This window comes from Rhincodon typus, chromosome 7 (genome assembly GCF_021869965.1).
Source record: "Rhincodon typus isolate 14 chromosome 7, sRhiTyp1.1, whole genome shotgun sequence".
NCBI classification, from domain to species: Eukaryota; Metazoa; Chordata; class Chondrichthyes; order Orectolobiformes; family Rhincodontidae; genus Rhincodon; species Rhincodon typus.
Window position 1 is genome coordinate 84,329,941 of NC_063338.1, and position 25,592 is coordinate 84,355,532.

Below are 25,592 nucleotides of genomic sequence, written 5' to 3' on the forward strand. Positions count from 1 at the left end.
ATATATTTCTCGCTGACCGATCACTGCTTCAGCTAATTCTCACTGTGTTTCCATTCCTTTGTCAGTAAATGTCTACAGTTTATTTTCTCTAGTTCGGTTCTCATCTTCTCAAAATCAGCTTTTTCCAATGAATATCTTTGATCATTGTCTGTCTTTTAAAATGAGAATATAATTATCTGTGGCTCTGTTATCTGCTTTGCAGAATTTGGAAACACTTTCTTCTCTTTGATTCTTTATTGTCCATCTGACAGACTTTTCGTCTCCGTAGATTTGCTTCCTTTCATGTCATGTACTTTTAAGTTCTATTTTCATCCTTAATTTGTTTCATCAACTTGTATGACATTAGAAATTTGCATGACACAATGGGAATGATAAATGTGATTGTTTCATTGTTAACAGCTATACCAAACCATTTAGATGAGTGATGAATATAGAGTGAGAAATGATTGTTCCCAGCATTACAGTACGGACACTTTCATGCATTCAGATGATATTTCCTTCGCTTCTGTTTCAATGCAGACTTACTAATTTCTCAACTATATTGCTATTAGTCAAGATAATTTGCGAAGATGGATTATTTTATTGGATTTTTTTAATTAACCCCCCATATTTGAGGATTTTCTCTTCCATCCTCTTATCAGTTGGGATTTTTAATTATTTTAAAGTAGGTCAATTTTTGCTTTGATGGAAATTCATAAGAATGCAAACTAAAACTTTATGCCTTTGTAGTGGCCTAAAGTTGAAGCAAGCTACCCAGTTCGTAGGAAAACTAGAAAACGCTGGAAAAGCTCAGCAGGTCTTACAGTATGTGTGGTGGGAAATAGACAACTTAATGTAAGTGTGGTACAAGCTGGCGGAGGTAAGTGGCAGATTAATAGAATTTTAAAAAAGAGGATAAAAGAAAGAGAGAGCTAATGGATGGAAAACAGAAAAACATGCACACGTGCACAAACATACATGTAGAATGATCTATGAAGTGTTTAAATAGAAAATAACAGGTGAATAAATATTTGAAGTTAGGAATTAGGAAAGAAGGTGAAGACATTTATGAAGTACAGATATTGTGTGAAAAAATATAGGCTCAGGGTGGGTGATGAGGTTGTGCATTAGTGGTGAATGGGTGGGGAGATTTACCCCGATCTCCATTCCACCATGGATCTTGAAATCCTTGTCCATATTTGCAAACCACCAATGTTCTCATTCTATCCAGTTTCCTCCAGCTACATGCCCCATTCCCTCAAATCTTCCAGCAGTAGTCAATATCTATGTGTCCCGTGTCCATTGTTGGTCAGCCATGCTTTCAGTCATGAATTATCTTTTCAATTATCATTTTAATGCTACAACCTTGAAATAATTCATCAAGATATTGCTACTGATTATTGCTATTTAATGCAAAATATGGCAGATATTCGACATTTCGAAAATTTTAAAAAAAAATTTCACTACTATTTATTATGTGACACACATTGCCTTTGAGAAGGTGGTAATGAGCTGTGTTCTTGAACCACTGGAGTCTATGTTATGTAGGTGTACCCAAAGCTTTGTTAAAAACAAAATTCCAGAAATTTGAACCAATGACAATGAAGAAATAGCCTATTATAATTTAAGTCAGGATGATGCGGGGCTTGGAGGGGAATTTGCAGGTGGTGGTTTCCTAAGCATTAGTTAATCTCATCCTTCTAGGTGGTGGAAGTTACCTGTTTGGATGATACAGTCAAAGGAGTCATGGTGAGTTGCTGTAATGCATCTTGTAGATGACACAGATTGGTGGATGGCACTGGAGGGAGGAATGTTTGAAGGTGGCGGATGGGGTGCCAATCAAGCAGCCTGCTTTGTACTTGATGGTGTCAAGCTTCTTGTGTGTTGTTGGAGCAGCACCCATCCAGGCAAATGAAGAGTATTCCATTACAACTTTGACTTATGCCTTGTAGATGACATTGGGAAAACAGGAGGTGAGTTACTCGCTGCAAAATTCTTTATCTTTGACATGTCCTTGCAGCCACAGTTATGAAATAAAATATCCTTTTTTTCCCTCCTTGCTTCTGCTGACCTTTCCAAATCCTCATTCAGTTCTAGCCTTGTGACTTATTCCTTAAAAACAAAGTGCATTTCAGATGCTTCACTCTATTAAAGGCATTCTGTGGATTCGAGCTGCTATTCTTTCCTTCTTTCTGTGTTATCTGACCTAATGCACGAAGAATGATCGCTTGAGCCAAGGCTGAATAATGACTGTTAGCCATGTAATTGGCTTTTGAATGAATCAGCAATTTCAAGAACGGAGGACAAAAACAAATAGAAGGGAGCCGAACGATTGATTGGAAGAGTTATAATGTGTGACAATTGAAGGCTGACCACAAACTTCTTTGGGAATAATGTTACATTGCTTTTTAACATCATGAATGCTGAAGACATTAAAGTTGAAACTATCTGAAACACAGACTTTTGTAAATATAGATTTACTCCACTAACATGTGAAGCTGTGCAAGAGATTTGTGGGGATGCTTCAGTATTTTTCAGCTATTTTTACAAATTGCTTTGGTTATGTGAATCGCGATAAACTGAAAAATATGATAATTGAGTATATAACTAGGTCTTTACAAGCATTGTATATCATTTGTTAGTCATTGTATATGAAACAGAATGCTATGCTGGTTTAATTAAGTGGCAATTTCTATTTATCTGGAAACTACAATGTGATTAATCAAATGATGAAAGCTATTTCTTTCCAAGGACACTGGACAAATTGAGCTTTCAGCTGTTGTATATACCTGAGCAGGGGCTGTTAGCATAAATGCAGTTAAATGTTTTAATTGCACTTTTTCCTTCAGAAGAAAAATTCTGTGAAGCTATCTTTGTTCTTCTTGCCATGAATTAATGGCAGCGGTGTTTTTATTTTATTTAAGAGATGTTATTTCTCACATAATTTTCTTTTAAATGAGAAAACTTATCATAGGGCAAGGCCCATAGGGTTGAAAACTACCACAGGCAGAAAGAGAAAAAGACAAGACAGATCATATTTTTCAGAGAGGAATCCATTCTAAGAAAGCTTCCTTCAAATGCTCCTGAAAGCCTTACTCTTTTTCATTGTACTTTGTACAGTAATTCAGAATGGCAGTTGCATGAGCTTTCATCAGCATTTCACTGTCTCTGGTATTCACTAACAGTCAATGATCTAAGTCATGTTGAAGAACAAAGAAGCATCTGCCAAGTTCTAGCCATTGACATAAAATTGGAGATGTATGAAGGCATCTTTCGCCCCAGGTTTGAGAAAATTTTGAGAAGATAAGAAACTTCAGTGTAGCAAGCTCTGAAACAATGAAAAGCTTTAACAAATAAATATAAACATTCAAACCTACTAAAAACTAATGGTGGTGCGGAAGGGCAATTTTTTTTATGCTTCAAACTAAGCATCCTTCCATTTCTTCTTCTCTTTCCCTCCAAATAATATAAATATGGAGGATCCTTCATAAGGGTATCTATTCCCAGTTGGCAGTTGACTGACAAAGCAACACATAACCCAAAACCAGACCTTCTCTCATCAGCGGGTTACCTCAAAAAGGTCCAGAGAGCAGATATGATGGTCCTAGTTTGCCCATTTAAACTATTCGATTTTTAGAACTACTACCTAGCAATACTGAATTTACATGTTATAAAATGAAGAAACAATGAGTTGGGAAAAGGTTACAGCTTGTGACTGAAGCCTGTGCTCTAATTAACAAAGCCAAGATTCACCTGAAATAGGGCCTTGGACCTCACTTGTTTAATGGGGGAGAGGTGCAGAAATCTGAAACAAAAACAGAAATTGCAGGTGAAACTCAGCAGGTCCAGCAGCAGCTGTGGGGAGAAAGCAGAATCAATGTTTTGAGGCTGGTGACTTTTCATCAGCTCTGATAGCACCCAGGAAAACGTGGTATTTATGCTGAATTCCAGGTTAGGGCGGGGATGGAGGAAGAGGAGAGGTGAGCAAATAAGTGAAAATGAAGCCCAGAGACCAAGACATATGAAAGGGGTAAGTAAACAAGGAGATTATGGATAGCAGACCAGAGCAGAAGAAAAGCTGAATAAGTGACAAGAACTAAGAGTGAGAGAGAATGGGTGAACTATACAGAAAGAAAACCACGTTATAACAGGATGGCTGTGGATTGGGTGAAAAAAACATAGAAGGATGGAATCCGACTCTAAAGTTATTGAACTCAATGTTGAGTCCTAGAGGCTATAGGGTCCCAAAGCGGAAATTGAGATATTGTCCTTTGAGCCTGTGCTGAGGCTCAGTGGAGCACTGTAGTAGGCCTGCGACAGAAATGTTGGCCAGGGAAAATGACGGTGTGTTGAAGTCGCAGGCAGCTGGAAGCTTGGTGTCATTTTTGTGGACAGAATGTAAGTGTTCTTCAAAGCAGGTGTCCCGTCTGCATTTCATCTCCGCAGTATGAAGAAGACAACGTTTTAAGCAGTGAATATAGTAGACTAGATTGAGTAGAGTACTGGTAAATCACTGCTTTACCTGGAAGGTGTATTTGGGGCTTTGGATAGTGAGCAGGGCGGAAGTAAATTGGCAGGTGTTACACCTTCTGCGATTGCATGGGAAGGTACGCTGGGTGCATAGGGACATGTTGGGAGTGGAAGAGGAGTGGACCAAGGTATCTTGTAGGTAATGGTCCCAACCGCACCTTGCAGGTGCAGTGGCCTATGATGTCTCCATATGCAGCTCTCCCATGTGTCTACATGAATACCTGCATGATCAACAGAAATTAAGCTGGGAGTGGATAGTGAGAGTTGAAGGAATACGGAAAATGCCTGAATGCCAATCGTGAATATGGTGGATTTCTTACTCCACTGCAACTCTCTGGGCAATGTTTTATTTTTCTGAAAGCACAGACTCTCTATTGCCAGGTGCAAGGAACAATAAATACCAACTACCCTATTCCTCATCGATCATTTTGGTAAACTAACAATGGATGGGCAGCCTGTATTTGCTTTAAGCAGATCTTGTGTTCCTGCAGTCTTTCTTGTCCAACAAACATTGGACATTTTATTACCATACAGAGTTAATTCATGTGCGTGAGATCTTACAGAGCAGCAGTGTCCCTGCTTGCCGTGTCAGGCCCTGGAAGCCAGGACTCAATTTTACATTGTGCATCCAATTAATTGCCTGCAATTGTTACCTCCAACCTGCTGGGGCAGAAAGTCCCACATCCACAATGTGCCAAGATGGCTGGCAGCTCCTCAGTCTCAGTAGTGCCACTGGGAGCAGTGGCCATTGCTGAGATTGCAACTGTGCCCAGTCCAGTGACTGTCAAGGCCACCCAGGTTAAAGGTAAATGCATGAGGCTAGGGTTTGCTCAGACGGGCCCTGATGAAAGCTGATGGTAATTGTGGTGATAGATTGGAGGGTGTGTGCTCGTAAGAAAGGAATGTTTCAGGGTGGATGCCCAGTGGGGCACTACCTCACAGAGCTTCAAATGCATAGAATCATTATGGCACAGACAGAGGCCATCTGAATCATTGGCACCATACTGTCTTTCTGCAGAGAAATCCAGTCAGCCCCACTCCGCCACTAGAGAAGGATCACAGAACTCGAAACAGTAACTTTGCTTTGTCTCCACAGTGGTTTCCAGAGCTGCTGAAGTTCTCCAGCAATGTCTGTTTTTGGTCCCATTTCCCCCACTGCATCTCTGTAACCCTGCAAGTTTATTTCCTTCAAGCACCCATGCAATTTTCCTTTAGAAATGATTGACCATCTCCACTCTCAAAGGCAGTGACTTCCAAGTCATTACCATTTGTTGTGCAAAAGAAATCTTCCTCATGTACCCCATTCTTCTCTGTCCCAAAAGTTTAAATAGAACAAGGAACAAAGAAAATTACAGTACAGGAACAGGCCCATCGCTTCCCCCTCAAGCCTGCACTGACATGCTGCTCATCACAACTAAAACCCCCTACCCTTCCAGGGACCATATCCCTCTATTCATATATTTGTCAAGGCGCCCCAAGTCACTATAGTATCTGCTTCCACTACCTCCCCAGCAGCGAATTCCAGGCACCCACCACCCTCTGTGCAAAAAAACTTGCCTCGTACATCACCTTTAAACCTTGCCCCTTGCACCTTAAACCCATGGCCCCTGGTAACTGACTCTTCTATCCTGGGAAAAAAAATCTGTGACTATTGGTGAGAGAATCCCTACAGCATGGAAGCAGACCATTCAGCCCATACTGGATGGCCTTCCAAAGAGCATCCCAGCCAGACCCACCCTGCCACCGTTCATTTCTCATGGCCAATCCATCGAGCCTACACATCCCTGGACACTGTGGGCAATTTAGCAAGGACCATCCTCCTAACCTGCATATTTTTGGAATACAGGAGGAAACCCATGCAGACAGGGGGAGAATGTGCAAACTCCATACAGACAGTCACCCAAGATTAGGATTGAACCCAGGTCCCTGGCAATGTGAGGCAGCAATGCTAACCACTGAGCCACCATGCCATTGCACTTTAGGTTGCAGTTGCCCTTGGAGTGCAAAGTGTTAATCCGCAAATTTGACTCATATTTCAGCTTTCTTATGGGCGTAAATTTATGCAACAAGGTCCTGTACTGAGGTCAAGGAATGGCATTGATGCCAAATGGTAGCAAATCTGTAATATCATGCAATATTAAAGCTTGTAGTTATTCCTAACAGCAGTTACCAAGAAATGATGGAATCCTGACAACAAACGTTCACAAAATGCAACAAATTACTGGAGAGATCAAGAATAATTGATCTTCACCTACATTCTGTTAAGTCCTGGTTACAGTCATTTGTGAGGTGCAGTGGAGCCTGACATTGAGGCTGAGACCATATGTGACTTGTCCGTCAGAAAACATGAAATGACAAATGTGCAGGCCAGGAGAAAACATATTGAAGTTTCAACCTATTATCTGTGTGATGAGGAGCAGGAAAAGATTCCAATAATGCCAAACAATCATAGACTTGACACCCCTTAAGATTTGGATGACATCTGGCTGCATTCTATTTGTTTTCATCAAGTTATAGAGGACGTTCTCCATGTGACAGGCAAAAGAAGTTTCAGGATAATAATCGATGTGCTTTCAATAAGGTGGCATAAAATAATCTGACAATAAACATGACTTACCTGTTCTAAATGTTATAAGTGTTGTATTACACTATTGCTTTTATTTTCAAAGATCCTGAGTTGTCAGCCAAAAATTGGGAATGCAGTAGATGAGCCAAGATATGGCAAGATATAACAAGATATATATAAAAAATTACCCTGATTGGCAAAATTACTCACTATGTGATTTCTTTTTTTCCTCACATTACTTCCTCTCTTGTTCTCTTTATCTTGTATGAGTGGGAATATCTTCTCCCTGTCTACTCTGTCCAGCCCGTTCATGTTGTTGAAAACTTCCATCAAATCTCCTCTCAGTCTTGTTCTCTCCATGAAGAACAGCCCCAACTCAATCTATCCTCATAACTAAAGTTTCTCATTCCTGGAACTACTCTTGTGAATCATTTCTGCACTCTCTCCAATGCATTCATATCTTTCCCATAATGTGGCACCCACAACTGTGCACAATATTCCAGCTGAGGTCTAACACGTATCTTGTACAAGTTCAACATCACTTTCTTGCCCTTGTAATCTATGCCCCTGTTAATAAAGCCAAGAACACTATATGCTTTATTAACTGCTCTTACCACCTGTCCTGCCACTTATTGTGCACGTAAACATCCAGGTCCTTCTGCTCTTGCATCTGCTTAGAATTGCAGCCCCCATTTTATATTGTCTTTCAATGTGTTCTCTATCTCGCACTTCTCTGCATTGAACCTTATGTGCCACCTATCCGCCCACTCCACCAAATTGTCAATGTCCTTTTGGAGTTCCACACTGTCCTCCTCACTGTTTACAGTTCTTCCATGTTTAGTGTCATCTGCAAACTTTGAGATTGTTCCCTGCACACCAAGATCAAGATCAACATTTATCAGGAAAAGCAAGAGTTTGCTTTAAACCTTCAAACCTCATCAAACCTTCTCCTAGGTCCAAATATGTCCATTGGCCACTGCTATTTCCTATCATTCAGCCATCATTGCCCTCAGTGAACAGTTGAGGAAGCCTATACAATGCAGATGGACTCAGTTCACAGGTATCAGCCTGAAGACTGACATAGGAGGGGATTCTATGAGGCTCTGTAAGACATATCCTTATGACTGTTCATCATTGTGTAAGATCCACCTGATACATTTGGTGCCACCTTCCCTTTTCCTGGTAGGAATCTATAGGGACAATACAAAAGAGATTTATGCTGGACTCTGAATGTTAACTCTGTTCCTTTCTATATAGATGCAGCCAGATCTGCTAAGTTTCTCCAGTACTTTCTGTTTGTATTTCAGATCTCCAACATTTGCAGTACTTTGTTATTACTTGCAAGGCCTGCTTTGTTCAGTGTGTTTGAGGACACCACCTTGTCGTTCAACAAGATGAGGCTGTTGTCTTAAGTAAGGTGTAATTTATGGCATGGTAGCAACTCAATCTAAGTTACACTGGTGTGATTGCATTGCCACGTAGACTAAGAGAGAGACCCTAATGTTAGGACTTATCCTTTAAGATCCAAAGCTGTGCCCCACCTAAGTCCATGTGAAATTATCGTATAGTGTGATGATTAATGCACTCCTCAGCATTAACCCTTTCAGACCCTTACATCCTTAAATAAAGGTTTGCAGCCAATATGTGTAGGCTGTTCTAAAAGCTAAAATGACCTGTGAAGCTCTTCTTAGGTATGAAATACACTATTGGCTTATTAGCATGGTGAGGAAGCATATCTTAGAACATTATATTTTAATGTCATACTCATTCCATCTCAACTAGGGAAAAGAAAATTTGCATACATTACTTGTTCAGATGACAGATTAATGAGCTTTTCTCATCTAAATACATTACCATGAGTTGGCACTAAATTACTCAACTTGGTCCCTCACAAAGCATCTACTATTTCAGTTGCACATTCCTCTGCTTTGAGTTGAATATCATCAGTGAAGAAAATGCTTTAAATATTTGTTAGAGAAAGTAATTAATTACTTTTGCTCCTAATTATTGCATTGTGCTGCCTTGATTACCACCACTGGGGTATTCAATCCTTGCAGACAATGAAATTACTGTCTCAATAAACATAACTGCTTTAATAAACCATAGGGGGAACCTGATGGTGTAATGATTGAGTGACTCACTTTCTGCTCCTGTGCTATAACCTTGTAGTAAGTTTGAGCTCTGCTAATGACGGAAACTTAAATCTGCTGTCCAGCTCCATTTCAGCCCTGACAGTGGGAATTTCTTGATTTTCGACTTCAGTTTGCAGGGGAATGCTCACCTTCCAAATACAAGGCTGCATCTCACTGCCGGTGGGAATGAAGGTAAAATGAGGGAAGAGATGCCTGTAAAATGCCTGGTGTTCCCAGCTGTTATTATTCCAGTCTCCCCTCCCCACCCCCAAAAAGAACACTGGCCTTGTCTGAAGTTTAATAGAGATATTGGGCAATCCGTAACTGTCCTTAAGTCTATTGAGACCCCTGTGGACAGTTAGTGGCCACAGGAGGACCTCATCCTGCTCTTGCTGAGATTTCATCTGCATTGCGAGGGAAGCCCACATAGAATATCTACAGTGTGGAAAGAGGCCATTCAGTCCACACCAACCCTCCAAAGAGTGCCCCCCAGACCCATCCCCTACCACATTCCCATCAACCTGCATTCACCATGGCTAACCCACCTAGTCTGCACACTACAGACAATTTAGCGTGGCCGGTCCACCCTAACCTGCACATCTTTGGACTGTAAGAGGAAACCAGCATCCGGCAGAAATCCATGCAGACGTGGGGACAACATACAAATTCCACACAGTCATTCAAGGCTGGAATTGAACTTAGGTGCCTGGCACTATCAGACGCAGTGCTTACCACTGTGCCAATGTGCCACCCTACATTATGTAAAAAGTCCATTGTGGGCTGGTGTCAGGTTAAGGTGGGGAGGCGCCCCCTTTGGGTCCTTCCTTCCAAGAAAGTCAACTTAGCCTTCTGACCAGTTTTTCAAAGACATCCCTCCCAATCCACCCCCCAACTTGTGGTCTTCACAGAGATTTGCCTGCTTGGCACTAATGATAAACTGGACATACTATGGAGTATGTTCTATCAATTTGTAGGATATAGGCTTTGCTGGCATTTATCACACATCTTTATGTGCTGTTGACAAGGTGGTGATGAACTATGTTCTTAAACCCCTGCAGTCCATGTCTGAGTGAGACATCCGCACATTATTAAGTAAATACCAGGATTTTAATCAAACAGTGAGGAAAAGGCGATATCGTTCAAAAAATTGATGATGTAGGACTTGGAAGAAAATTTGCAATTTGCATTGCTCCTACATATTTGCAGCCTTTGTCCTTTTAGGAAATAATGCCTGTTAGGTTGGACTTGTTTCCACTCTCATGTAGAATGATTTTGATAAAGTGAACATGGAAAGATGTTTCTTCTTGTGTTCAGTTGAGAACAAGGGGGAATTGTTTCCAAATTAAGTTACACCCTTTTAGAGCAGTGATAACAGGATTTGTTTTTGCCTTAGAGGTTTGTGCAACCGTAGAGCTCTCTGCATCTGGAGGCAGTAGAGGCTGGATCATTAAATACTTTAAAGACAAAAGTAAATAGATTCTCCTCAGGCAAGGGTTATCAAAAGTTAACGGGGCTAGATGAGAATGTCAAATTTCAATGTAAATAGGTGAATGATGGATGATGGAGTCGGCTTGAGAAGTTACTTCTGCTCCTACTTTACGTGTTTGTATGTTTGTACTCAAAGGCGACAGAAACCCAGCAATTCATCTGCTGTCCTTTTCCTAGGGTTTATAATCATGGAAGTGTAATGTTTCCTGGGGTCATGAATCATCATGATCCATCCTAAGATTCTTTATAACTCTGTGTCCTCTGCTTCAGAAATTTTTAGAGGATTTTGCAAATTCATTAGGCTGTCATTCCAAGCAATGTAGAAAATATGAATGTGAGTAACTATGAGAGGGACATTTTATGTGGATAAAACCTAAGTTATAAAACTTTTAATAAAGTGACAAGTTTTACATTGAGAAAGCAATCTCTAGTCAGTCCAGCAATTTCATTATATGTGAATTTAGTAATAGCATAAAAATAATGTATTTTGTTTAAAAAATTGCTTAATAATCTTGTGCAATTATAAAATCAAGTAATGAATATCAAGCTAAGCCATTTCTCATCCAATAAATATTGGGTTATTCAAGATCATGAAATCAACCAAAAGGGTGCCTTGTAACCTAAGCTATATCTTATCACATGTAATTATCTAACTGTGAAGATGGACTGAATTAACAGTCAATAAGACAAGACTTGGGTTGAATCATTTAGCAGCTTTATCCAAATATAAATTCATTGTATGCAGCGATGATTATGATTGAATTCACTTGGTTAAATTAATCCAAACTTGCTCTTTCTAGTAACACCATTTGCATGCCACAGTGCCCCACTTTAAGTAGGTTGCCTTGCTTGACTTACACAAATTAATTTCTGGGTCTTTAACCTTTAGCATTTGTCTTTTCTGGTGGTTTGCTACCTCAGTTCCATTGAAAAAGCTCAGCTGGTTTTGAGATATCTAATGTTCTAGTTATTTCCTAACTATTGACAATGAAAAAGTGATTAAAGCCTTTGAACAAAATGGGTGTGGAGTGTTTATTGAATTTCCCCAGGTTGATTTTTATTAACAGTCAGAGTAAAAAGACAGAACAAAGAAAGGTTTTGTTTTTATATGCCACCTCTCAACTTCAGGATATCACAAAGTGTTTTATTGTCAATGAAGTCTTTTTGAAGTGTACTCACTGCTTCAATATAGCAAATGTGGCAGCCAATTTGCATGCAGAATGATCAGTGATGCAAAAAACGTTTGAGAAAGATGCATCATCTGTGACTAAATAAAGAAGTTAAGGATAGTATCAAATTGAAAGGATAATTGTGTAATTCTACAAAGGTTAGTGGTAGATCAGAAGATTGGATAGGTTTTATGAGCCAATAAAGAATGATTAAAAAAGAAAGCAGAAAGTAGAAAAAGAAAGAAAGCTGGTTAGTATCACTTAAAAAAAGATAGTAAGTGTTTTTATGAAGTGGTTAAACAGAAAGATATAAACCAGAGCTAATGTTAGTCTCCAGAGAGAGTTGGGGGATTTGAACATTGACACATTGAACGGATATTTTGTGTCTGTCTTCACTATTATTGAGGCACATGGCTGAGCTAAAAGAAAACTTGCAGAACTCTAGAAAAGGCTGAGCCCTACATTCTGCTTAATGTCAATGGCTTCGTTAGATTTCAGACTAGCAAATCTCAGAAGTTTCCATAGCAATCAGAAATCAGGAGGTTGGAAAGCAGATAAATTGTGCATTTTTGTTTAAAGGTTGAACAATTGTAAAACTTAGTAATTCAGAAATCTTTTACTAAGTTCAAGAGGGTGTCAGTATCAATAACAGAACCGGGTGAAATAAAAAAAGAGAAGCAAATGAATGAGGTAACTCCCATTGGTTTTAACAATACCCAAGGAATTGTAACACTCAAATGCTCAGCCATGAGCCAAATGTTCAATTCAGGATCAAAGCAGAGGTTATCTCAACCAATTGCCCAGCTCAGAGAGTGATTTACTTTGGTACTGTTTGCTCATCGGCTTAAATGTCTGCAGGAGAACATACATTAAATTGTAAAATAATATAATATAAATACTAGAAGGAAAATTGGAATTTAAGTTGTTGAAATAAAATGACTATTTAATTTGCAAATGACAAAGTAAACACAAGGATTTTAAATGCCAATTATTATTTCAGATTCCAACATTTGTGTTAACATAAAATTTGCTTGGCTTTGTGACTTGTTGACTTTAAATTGCCTTTTTTTATTATAATTCAGAGCTTTTCTTTCTGATCTCAAGTTATATTCCAACTCTTTGCATCAAAAATTGATATGCATTCTTCAGCGTTGGGAGTTCTTGGCAGAAGCCAAGCAAACTTCCATATTTTGACAATATAGTTACACTTTGTATTGTAAATAAATGACTGGTGTTCTTGAGTTGCTGTATGAGTTAATTATTTCAAAATAATTCAGAAATAGTTCCAAATTGAAATATTAATATGACTTAAGTCATCTTAGTACTTTACAGAGCTTTCAAAATACATGCAGTTCATAGCTAGGAACTATGTCTAGACTCAATAAAATCTTCTCCCTCAGAGTCAGGATTAATTTACTTAATTCACTAACTTCGCTCACAGACTAAGCCAATCAAGCACTATGCAGTGATTTGTGATTAAATAAGCTCAATCAAAATCCTTTCCCTATTTAACTAAAAATCTTATTTTCAACTAAATCCTTCTTAAACAATAACCATACAAACATCAAGCCCTTTCTTAATGTTCAGCTTGTCTGTTTCTTCTATGTACAGAAATGGTATTCGAGATACAAAGGTCACTGATGTTTTCGATTAGATCCATAAGTCTGTTTTGTGGTTCTCTGTGACCAAACTGATGAGGCAAGTGATCAATATCACTCGTAGGAATAGAAAAAGTGTCCTCATCATTTGTGTCCTCAATAAATCATGGTCTGTTTGATATTAAGAGTCTTGCTTTCACTTCCCAGAGGGAAAAGCAGTAAAACTAAGGTAGGTAACACTTGAAAATGATAGCACTGGTATGAACTGGAAATCTATTTACAGGATTATGAGATAAGTTTGGACCAGTTCCAATATTTCCATGTTTTATTGGTTTTCTCCTCTGTCTTGTTGGAGATAGTCATTGCCTAAAACTTGTTAAATGCCCGGTCCGCTTGATAGGAGAGAGCCTGCAACCGTGTTAGTGAGAAAGAAGAATGTTTATTTACTATTTGCATTATACACAAGAAAGGCTTAAAAAGGACATCTCTAGAGCCATACACACTCAGATTCCAGCTCCATGTGTTTTAACATTGTTGAACATTACTTATAATATAGTACATCTGAACATACAAATCAGGAGCAGTATTAAGCTACTCAATGCCTGAGGCTTTCACTGATATTTAATAAGATCATGGCTTATCTGGTCTCACACTACTGCTTGATTTCCCCTTGCCTTGAAAATATTCAAAGACTCTGATTCTACTAACTTTTTGGGAAGAGAATTCTGGAGACCCACACAGTCTGTGAGAAAAAAAGTTCCCTTCATCTCTATCTTAAATGAGCTGCCCTTTACTTGAAACAGTGATTCCTCATCCTGAATTCACCCACAAGAAGAAATATTCCTTCGATTTCTGTTCTGTCATGACCTTTCAGAATCCTGTTCGTTTCAATCACTTCTATCTCTTCTAAGCAGATACAAACCTAGCCGAACTAATCTTTCCTCATAACACAACTCACTCATTCAGAGATAGTAGGAACTGCAGTTCCTGGAGAATCTGAGATAACAAGGTGCAGAGCTGGATGAACACAGCAGGCCAAGCAGCATCATAGGAGCAGGAAGGCTGATGTTTCAGGCCTAGACCATTCATCAGAAATGGGGGAGGGGAAGGGGGTTCAGAAATAAATAGGGAGAGAGGGGAAGGCGGATAGAAGATGCATAGAGGAGAAGATAAGTGGAGAGGAAACAGACAGGTCAAAGAGGTGGGGATGGAGCCAGTAAAGGTGAGTGTAGATGGGTAGGTAGGGAGGAGATCGGTCAGTCCAGGGAGGACGGACAGGTCAAGGGGGCGGAATGAGGTTAGTAGGTAGGAGATGGGGGTTCGGCTTGAGGTGGGAAGAGGGGATAGGTGTGAGGAAGAACAGGTTAGGGAGGCGGGGACGAGCTGGGCTGGTTTTGGGATGCGGTAGGGGGTGGGGACCGCTTTGCAGAACACCTACGCTCAGTTCGCAATAAACAACTGCACCTCCCAGTCGTGAACCATTTCAACTCCCCCACCCGTTCCTCAGACAATATGTCCACCCTGGGCCTCCTGCAGTGCCACAACGATGCCACCCGAAGGTTGCAGAAACAGCACCTCATATTCCGCTTGGGAACCCTGCAGCCCAATGGTATCAATGTGGATTTCACAAGCTTCAAAATCTCCCCTCCCCCTACCATATCCCAAAACCAGCCCAGCTCGTCCCCGCCTCCCTAACCTGTTCTTCCTCCCACCTATCCCCTCCTCCCACCTCAAGCCGCACCCCCATCTCCTACTTACTAACCTCATCCCGCCCCCTTGACCTGTCCATCTTCCCTGGACTGACCTATCCCCTCCCTACCTCCCCACCTACACTCACCTTTACTGGCTCCATCCCCGCCTCTTTGACCTGTCTGTTTCCTCTCCACCTATCTTCTCCTCTATCCATCTTCTATCCGCCTCCCACATTCTCCCTATTTATTTCAGAACCCCCTTCCCCTCCCCCATTTCTGATGAGGGGTCTAGGCCCGAAATATCAGCCTTCCTGCTCCTATGATGCTGCTTGGCCTGCTGTGTTCATCCAGCTCTACACCTTGTTCACTCATTCAGATATTAGTCTTGTAAACTTCCTTTCAACAGCTTACAATGCATTTAAATCCTACCTTAAATAAAGAGACCAATACCTTACACAGTACTCCAGATGTGGTCTCACTAGCATCATCTGTAACTGAAAGAATAGTGTCTTTCCTATAGAGATAGCAAGAACTGCAGATGCTGGAGTCAGAGTCAATACAGTGTGGAGCTGGAGGAACACAGCAAGTCAGGCAGCATCAGAGGAACAGGAAAGTCAATGTTTCAGGCCTGACCTTAATGAAGGGTCTAGCCCCGAAATGTCGATTCTCCTGCTCCTGTGATGCTGCCTGACCTGCTGCATCTTTCTTTTTATATTCAACTCCCATCACAATAAGCAATAACATACTATTAGCTTTCTGAATTACTTCCTGACTTGCACACTAAATATTTGTGATTAATGTGCCAGGGTACCCAGATCCTTTTGCATTTCACAGCTCTGCAATCTCTCAGCATTTAGACACCATGTTTTGTATTTGTTCCTTTTGTCAAAATAGACAGTTTCACATTTTCCCACATTGTACTCCATTCACCAGATGTTTGCCAACTTACTAAAGTAATCTACATCCCTTTACAGCCTCCTTATATTCTCATATCCAATTTGTTTTTCTACCTATCATGATGCCATCAGCAAATTTAGCATGCATATGTTTGGTAGCTTCATCCAAGTTAATTATATAAATTGGAAAATGTTAAAGATCTGGCACTATTGCACACCATTCATTATATCTTGACAAATAGAAAAAGACCCACTTATGCCTACACTCTATTTCCTGCTGGTTAGCCAATCTTCTATTTATGCTATAATTACCTCCTACATCATGAGCCTTTATTTTCTGCAATAATCTTTCATGTGATAGTTTATCGAATGTCTTCTGGAAATCTAAGTGCAGAACATCCATTAGTTACTTTTTATCTACAGTGTTTCATTTTTTTCAAAGAACTTAAATAAATTGGTTAAACGCAATTTCCCTTCCATAAAACCATGTTGACTCTGCCTTGTTATGTTGAATTTTCCAAGCTCCTTGCCATAAAATCTTTAATTATAACTTCTAACACTTTCTCTACAACCATCCAGCTATTACCATAATAGCTAATTGTCCTTTATGCCAATTTTGCATCCTAAAGTATCTTTGGCATTAAAATTACACAATGATTTTGACAGCTCCAATGTCCATCCCAATCCATTTTCTAATGGTGACCACTAGAAAAATATACTTTCCTTACTTGATTTTGGAGTAGATCTGTAGCTTGGGTTGTGGGTGTTGAGGTTGGTTGGCCCACCGAGCTGGTTTGCTGTTCCGCAGATGTTTCGTTACCGTGCTTGGTAACATCCTCACTTGAGCTACTTGTCTAAAATAATACCAGTATATTATTTTTCAGTTGTCCATGAATGCTAATCTATTAATTTTTCATGCATAACATCAGTTAAATAAACTTGGCATTTGTGTACTGAAGGTCCACACATGCCTTGATGGAGGGACACACAAAGATGTTCATTAGGATGAGGGTGGTGTTGGGTATGTTCTCCGCCACACTCCACCCATTCCCCTCCTTGCCCTCATCCATAGCTTTGTTCATGGTTGAATGACTAAAATCAGGGATGCTTCAAGAAACCAGAATTATAAGAACACATATCTTGTAGGGGTTAGAGCTAGGAATGAGGCCATGGAGGGTTTTGAAAACAAAGATAATACATTTGAAATGTGAAGCATTGCTTAACCAGGAGATAATATGCATCAGTGAGCATAGGGATGATGGTTAATCAGGAATTGGTGCAAGTTAGAACGCATGCAGCAGAGTTTTGAATGACCTTAAATTATGGAGGTAAAGTAGATCAAGTGATGCCAGTTGGGAGTGTTTTGGAATAGGCAAGTCTAGAGGTCACAGAGGCATAAGTTAGGTTTTAAGCAACATGTAAACTAAGATTGATGGATTCATGCAATGCTAAAGGCAGAGAAAAATCTCTCCCTCAATGTCGTCAAAACTAAAGAACCGATCACTGACTTCGAAAAGAAAGGAAGAGAATACACCTCCATCTATATCCACAGAACTGAGGTTGAGAGGGTGGAGACCACCAAGTTCCTCGAAAATCAACAACCTGTCCTGGACTTCCCACACTGATGTGACAGTCAAGAAGGCACAACAACACCTCTTTTTCCCCAGGCGACTCGGGAAATTTGGCATGTCCATAGGGACCCTCACCAACTTCTACAGATGCACCATTGAAAGCATCCTGTCTGGGTACATTACGGCCTGGTAAGGCAACTGCTCAGTCCAGGACTGTAAGAAACTAGAGGGCAGCACGGTGGCTCAGTGGTTAGCACTGCTGCCTCACAGCGCCAGGGACCTGGGTTCAATTCCAACCTCGGGTGACTGTCTGTGTGGAGTTTGCACATTCACTCCGTGTCTGTGTGGGTTTCCTCCAGGAGCTCTGGTTTCCTCCCACAGTCCAAAGATGTGCAGGTTAGGTGGATTGGCCATGCTAAATCGCCCATGGTGTTCAGGGATGTGTAGATTAGGTGGGTTATAGAGGGATAGGTCTGGGTGGGATGCTCCAAGGGTCAGTGTGGACTTATCGGGCTGAAGGGCCTGTTTCCACATTTGTAGGGATTCTATGGAATAAAGACAAATGTCTTGGAGTTACATGTACTTGTTTGCACCATAAGATGTCTCAAAGCACTTTAATCAATAAAGTTCTTGTGAAGTGCAGTTACTTTCGTACTGTAGGAAGCACAGAAACCAATTTTTTTACAGCAAGCTTCCAGAAACAGCAATGCGGTAATATGTTGGACTATCATGGTGGGATAAATATTAGCCAGGACATCAGAAATAACTCACGTGCTCTTATTTAAAATTGTGCCAAGGGAATTTTTACACCTGTCCGGAGTGTCAGGTGGGGTTTCAGCTTAACAGCTCGTCCAAAAATTAGAATTTCCACAATGCTGCATGGGAGCATCAGCAGACAATTTTGTGCCCAAGGCCTGGGGCAAACTTGAATCTGGAGCCCCATATCTAAGAGGTGAGAGGGCTGATCTATAATTGACACGTAACATTGCCAGCCTGTGGAAGTAATGTGGGCACTTAGAGATGGTTTACACAAAGAACGGCATAGCAATAATTGAATGCGGAAGTGAGAGCCAGCAGCATATTTAGGTCATTCCCATGATTCACCCAGCAACATAACATTAACTTTAATGAACTTATTTTGTCTTAATTGTGTTTGATATTCCAGCTGTATCCAGACTAAGAAGGGACTCTGTCCACAACACAGGAGAATTTGGATTGCATCGAGGCAGAATATACACAATTATTAAGAAACAAGATTGAGACCATCAAAACTGTCACTCACACAAAACCCTGAGAGTTGACTTCTGTTTCTTCAGTGTCAGCTGGATTCAAATCTTACTCACTTTCATAACTCATTAAAGTGGCCAGTCTGCCAGAAATTTTTCATTTAATTCACAAGTATAATTCACCCTTGGCCAAACCATAATAAACCTTCCCTGCTTATAGCAATAGAAAGCTTTAATGAGATGTGAGTGAATTTGTAACCAGATGGTGCAGACTCTGGGGTGTTTCTGCCTAATGAAAAACCTCCCACTCTTCAGTGTTAGTGGTTGGTAGGCCATATTTTGCGATTGGCAGTGAGCACTGTCTGATTAGCTTCTTTAAGGACACACTTTTGTTGAAAGGATGGGCTCATATGACAACAGTGTGAAATGCTAAGAAGCTGTTTTATAATCTCCAGGACATCAAGGAAGAATGCTTTTGAAGAGAGACCTATTGAACTCTGTGTTCCACTCTTCCATTTGTAGCCAACGGGGGAGATGCTGAGATATTTCCTTTGTGGAGTAATCTAGAAATTGGGGGCCACAGAATCAAGTTAGACAGTCTCTTATTTAAGAAGGATGAAATTCTTTGCTGTGAGGGCTGTTAATGTTTAGAATTCTCTCATTCCTAGCAATTGGGTTTTGAATATTTTCAAGGCTAGGCTAGAGAGGTATTTGATTGGCAAAGGGGTCTAGGGTTATGGATGGAGGAGAGAACATTTCTTGCCATGTTGAATATCATCTCAACTGGAAGATAATACAGAAGCTGTATTGTAAGGTAAGTGCACTCTATACACGCTTGGGATAGTGGCAAATGAAGTCATCGCTTAACCTGGGTTCAATTTCACCCGGGGGCGACTGCTTGGAGTTTGCACATTCTCCCCTTGTCTGCGTTGATTTCCTCTGGGTGCTCTGGTTTCCTCCCACAGTCCAAAGATGTACAGGTTAGGTGGATTGGTCATGCTAAATTACCCATAGCGTCCAGGGATGTGTCGGCTCAGTGATTAGCCACAAAAAATGCAGGGTTACAGGGATAGGTTAGAGGGGTGGGTCTAGATGGGATGTGCTTTGGAGGGTCGGAGCAGACTGGATGGGTTGAATGGCCTGCTTCCATACTTAGGGATTCTGTGATCACTTGACATGAGGTAAATGAAACATTAGATATATTTGAAGAGTTGTTGAAAACTTTTCACAATTCTTTCAACATTAGAACTAATAGAATTCTCAAAAGGTTTGGATTTTAAAAAAGTGCAGCATCCAGGTGAATCCTTACATGATTTCATGAATGTTGTCTACAGGCTGGTGGAGAAATTTGATGCTGGTGACTTACAGTTAGAGTTCATAAGATTGCTGAAGGTTTTACTGATGAGAATATTTGGTTTATTACAGTCCAAAGAAAAACTAACTTTCAAGAAAACTATTCTGATAGATGAGTGAAACAAAAGTCCTAAAATAAACAGATAAATGCTAAGGGGAGAAGGTAAAACTTGACACACGAGATCTAAGAAGCTATTCATTTCTTAAGTTACAAAATCCCCAAAGATACATTAGATATGTCAATGCAACTAGAAGGACTGGACTGTAAAAGTCCTTGTCAATATGTAGAGGAAAGAAACCACACAGGCATGAACAGTGCTAGCTTTTAAAATCATATGCTTTCATGATAACAAAGGAGGTCACTTGCAGAAAAAGTGCTGAAATAGACTTGGTCACATAACATAAATCAATAATCTAAACCAAATATTTTGGCATGCAGACATCACATTAGTGGGCATTTCATCTGTTCAAGTTAGACATGAGAGCAGGTGTCACAGTATTGTCAGGTCATGCTCGGGCGACAAATCACTACTTACTGCTGACGAAGATCAGTTGCATGGTCCAGCAAGCTACATGGAATTATCTGTAGTAGGGAACACCGAGTAATGTATTTCACAAATAAGAACTGTCTCTGCCGAGTACAAGTCATGTACTAACCTCAGTCTCATTCAAAAATAGAAGAGCTTGAACAACAAAAATCGAGGGAAAACAAGTCAAACATTTTGTAGCTCCATAAGTGTAATATAGAAGAAAGGACTGAGTGGTATTATTGCTGGACCACGAATCCACAGGCCCAGGTAATAGTCTGGGGACATAGGTTCAAATCCTGCCAGGGCAGATGGTGAAATTTGAATGTAATGAAAAAACAAACTGGAATTAAGAGTCTAAAGATAACCATGAAACAGCTGCTGATTGTCAGACAAACTCACCTGGTTTGCTAATGTCCTTCCAGGAAGGAAATCTGCCATTCTTACCTGTCCTGGTTAACATGTGACCCAGCAATGTAATTGACTCTTAAATGTTCTCTGGGCAATGAGGTATGGGCATTTAATGCTGGCCTGATCAGTGATATCCTCATCCAGTGAATGAATAAAAATCAAGCAAAATATCTTCTGAGATTAGTTACATTAGAATTTTAAAACATCTGTTCCATACTGTAAATGAGCTGGAATGCTGTGATGTAACAATTTGCCTGAAATGTTTTTGATTGCTCTAAAGCTGATTTGCTGCACACCACTGTGCACAATTACCTACTCTACATTCAAGTCTACCACTATAGACTGAAGTGATCAGGAAGGGACAATTTCAAACAAAATATCCAACATTCCCAACTTCTAACAAATCCCCAACAACAAAAAAATGGTTGTTAGATCAAGCAAGAAAGAAATTCCAGGTAACAGAATTGAGGGAGTGAACAAGTGAATTCAGCAATAACTCAATGGCTGGGAAGGAAGGAGAGCACCAAAAATAGGAGGATGAAGTAATGAGATTACCTACATCAACACATCATCATTTTCGGTAATTACTGGCTAATGAGTATGATTGTCCACCTAGGAAATTCCATGTCACTGGTCATGGGTTCTGTAGTCCTAGTGTACCAAATGAGCCTGATCCTAGAGCCATATCTCTGACCATACATTTGGCAAGTGTTTCCAGGAGGTGGAATTGGTCCTTGGCCTCGAGATCATGGCTTTCCTTTCTCTGATTCCTTTACTGTACTTCTCTGATCACCAGGTGTTTTCAAATAATTGTGTCCCTTCATACAGGAGTTTCCTCCAATTCAGTTTCTTCTGATTGAGGGTTTCCCATGCATTGACATCGCTGTTGCATTTCCTGAATCTTTGACATGCTTCCTTTGTCTTCTTCTCATTTGGGTGCCTTCCTTGAGCTGGGCGTGGAAGGCTTGCTTTGACAGTCAGAACTCAAGCATCCTAAGCATGTGGCTGGTTCAGCAGAGTTGGTTTCAGATGATCATAAAATCAAAGCTGGTGCTGTTAGATGTTTCAAGGATGTTGATGTTGGTATGCCTGATCTCCCAGCTGATGCGGAGAATCTTCAATACATGAATACAAATGGAATAAAAGAAGAACATTCCTCCGACACTAATTGAAGGTTTGGTGTATACAAATCCAAGGAAAACATCCCTGAAATGAGATAAATAATGTGCAAAGATCCAAGATATTGCAAATATAGAAAAAAGGGAGATCCACTAAAGGATAGACATACAAGAATGAGTTCCTTCCAAAAGAATTACAACAGCATAGAAATCAACCAGTTCAGAAGAGAGCTACAAGTCTCATGCCATTGAGAAGGTAATCCAGGGTGAACTACCTTTTACCCAGCAAACCTTCATTTTTTCTGATCCAAAGAAAATAGTAAATAAAGTCATAGAGTCAAACAGCACAGAAACAGACCCTTCGGTCCAACCAGTCCCAAAATCTCAAACTAAGCCAGTCCCAACTGCCTACCCTTGGCCCATACCCTCCAAACATTTCTTATTCATGTAAAAAATGAATACAAAATAATAAATCCTCCAGACTATCTGAATTTGTAAAGTCAAGGGCTTGGGAGAGATGAGATAGCAGAAAACCTAAATTTATAAATTAATTTATATCAACAATAAATAAAATGTAGGACAAAACAACTTGGTTGATGGAGACATTCTAAAAGTGGTCTAAAATACAAGACGTTAAATCCTCTTCAGCCCAGGAGAGAACTGCAGACCTCAGAACATCAGAGATAGTCCAAGTTGTCTACCTAACAGACTGCCATTCTTCTATATTTGACAAGAACATGTTCATGAATTATAGCTGACTTCCAGATCATTTGAATTTGTAAACTGGAGTGGAATGGGATTGTAGTCAATATAAACATATGAACAAATATATAACAATATAATCATGATTAAAATAATCTGATGGGAGATGTTATATATGTATCTGAAAGAGTCTTAACATGTTAATACTCACGAAGCGCAACTTGTTGTCATGGGGAACTGGTCAGATTAAGAAGGAATTTATAGTATGCAGACTAAGGGCTATTATCTGACAATCTCTGCAGTAATGTAGGTCTTGTCTGTACTAATTGTAAATAATTGTAGTAATGAAATAAATCTCATATTGTTTACACAACACAACTCTTCTAGTTAGACCAGAATGATGGCTATCTGAATCTACAATACATCACTTCGGACTTGAAGGAACCCATATACAACTTGCCACCAAGTTCAGAAAGTGATTGATAACACTCTTGAATAGAATTTATTAAATGTTTTTCTAACATTCAGTACGTCTAACTCTCAGGATCTGCTTGGTTCTTGCAGCACCTACCATCACATGGTGTGGGTTGATCTTTAGCTATACAAAATCCAATCCTGTGTTTTGATTATCTAAGAGTCTCGAGTCTATTTTCTTATGATTCCCCTCTGCCAATTACTCCCTCACATCCTTTTAGTTACCTTTACTAAATGGTACTACTGTTGGATCTGATTCTAGCTTCTCCCTCTCAAACTGCGGTGTGAATCTATCATATTATGGTCACTGTCCCCTGGTGGTTCTTCCACCATAAGCTTCCTAATCAAGTCTACCTCATTACACAGCACCAAATCCAGAAATGCCTATTCCTAATGGGCTGTACTACAAACTCTCCAAAAAATCATCTCGTAGGCATTTCATGAATTCCTTTTCTTGAGATCTACGACCAGCTTGATTTTCCCAGTCCACTTGCAAATTGAAGCCCTCAATGATTACTGTAATAGTACCTTTCCTGTTTCCTGATTTATTTCCTTCCTCATATCCTGATTTCTGCTAGGAGGCCTGTTCACAACACCCACCAGGGTCATTTTTACTTTGTGGTTCTGCAACTCTACCCACACAGATTCTACGTCTTCTGAATCTATATCACTTCTTGTTAACAAATTAAATTCATTTCTTTCTAACAAGGCAACCTTGCTTCCTCTGCTCATCTGCCAGTTCTTTTGATAGGACACGTAAACTTGAATATTTAGTTCCCAGTCCTGATACCCTTGCAGCCACATCTCTGTGATGTGTACAAATGTGTACATGTCAATTTCAATCCATTCTACAATATATCATCAACAATATATTTCTCTTCCATTTAAACTATGACCTGCAACCATACCTACAGACTAAACAAGTGGAATAAAACCAAGAACTGGGGATTTTGGAGATCTGAAACAAATGAAAAACAGAAATTGCTGGAGAAATTCAACATGCCTGGCAGAATCTGTGAAGCAAAGACTAGAATGGCATAGAATCACTGTGGTTAGCACTATTGCCTCACAGTACCAGATACCTGGGTTCAATTCCAGCCTTGGCTGACTGTTTGTGTAGAGTTTGCACATTCTCCCTGTGTCTGGGTGCTCCAGTTTCCTCTCACAGTCTACAAAGATGTGCAGCTTAGGTGGTTTGGTCATGCTAAATTGCAATGTAGTGTCCAGGGTTGTGTGGGTTAGCTATGGTTATTGTGGGTGGAATGCTCTTTGGAGGGTTGGTGCATTACACTGTAGGGATTCTATGAAATCAGAATTAACTTTTTTTCAGTTTAGAGACCCTTCTTCAGAACTGAGGAAGCAGTTAGCAGCTCGGAAAAAATGCTGATGATGATGGGTTGTGGGGAAGGAGTGAGTGGATAAGTGGAAAAAGAGCCCAGAGAGAAATAAAAGGCTAAGCAGAGAAAGGTATTGTTGATTATAAAACAGGGGAGAAGAAAAATATAATAGGTGATAATGGGGATGATGAGAATTTGAAAATGGGTTGACTGTACTGAAAGAAACCCATTGCATGGCATGACCATTTTTACAGAGAAAAAGTAAACGTTCCGCAAAGCGATCATCCATTATCGGTTTCATCTCCTCACTATAACGAAGACAACATTGTGAGCAGCAAATACGGTCAATTCATAAATTCAATCCAGTCTATTGTCTATTAAAAATGATACTGAGCTCCCATTGCCTGCCAATTCAACACACAGCTGTGCTGGCTTTTCTATCTCAGGCCTATTCTAGTGCTCAACGCTATCTGACCGAACAACACCTCATCTTCTACTTGGTGACCTTTCAGCCTTTAGGGCTCAATGTCGAATTTAACAATTTTACAGCATGACAGCCTCTGTTCATGCTTATTACCTACTTCCACACCCCAGGCCTTGCAATGGGTTATTTCCAATGCAGCCAACCTATTTTCACCTACCCATAGTTCCCATTATCACTTATCTATCTTCTTCACTTCCCCGGCTTGTGACCAACAATCCCTTTTATCTCTCTCTCAGTGTTTTCTCTCCACCTAACTGATCACTCTTTCCCACCACTCCCATCATCAAAATAAATGCCATTGTGATGATATTATGGCTGTAAGAGGTGTATTTTGTCCCAG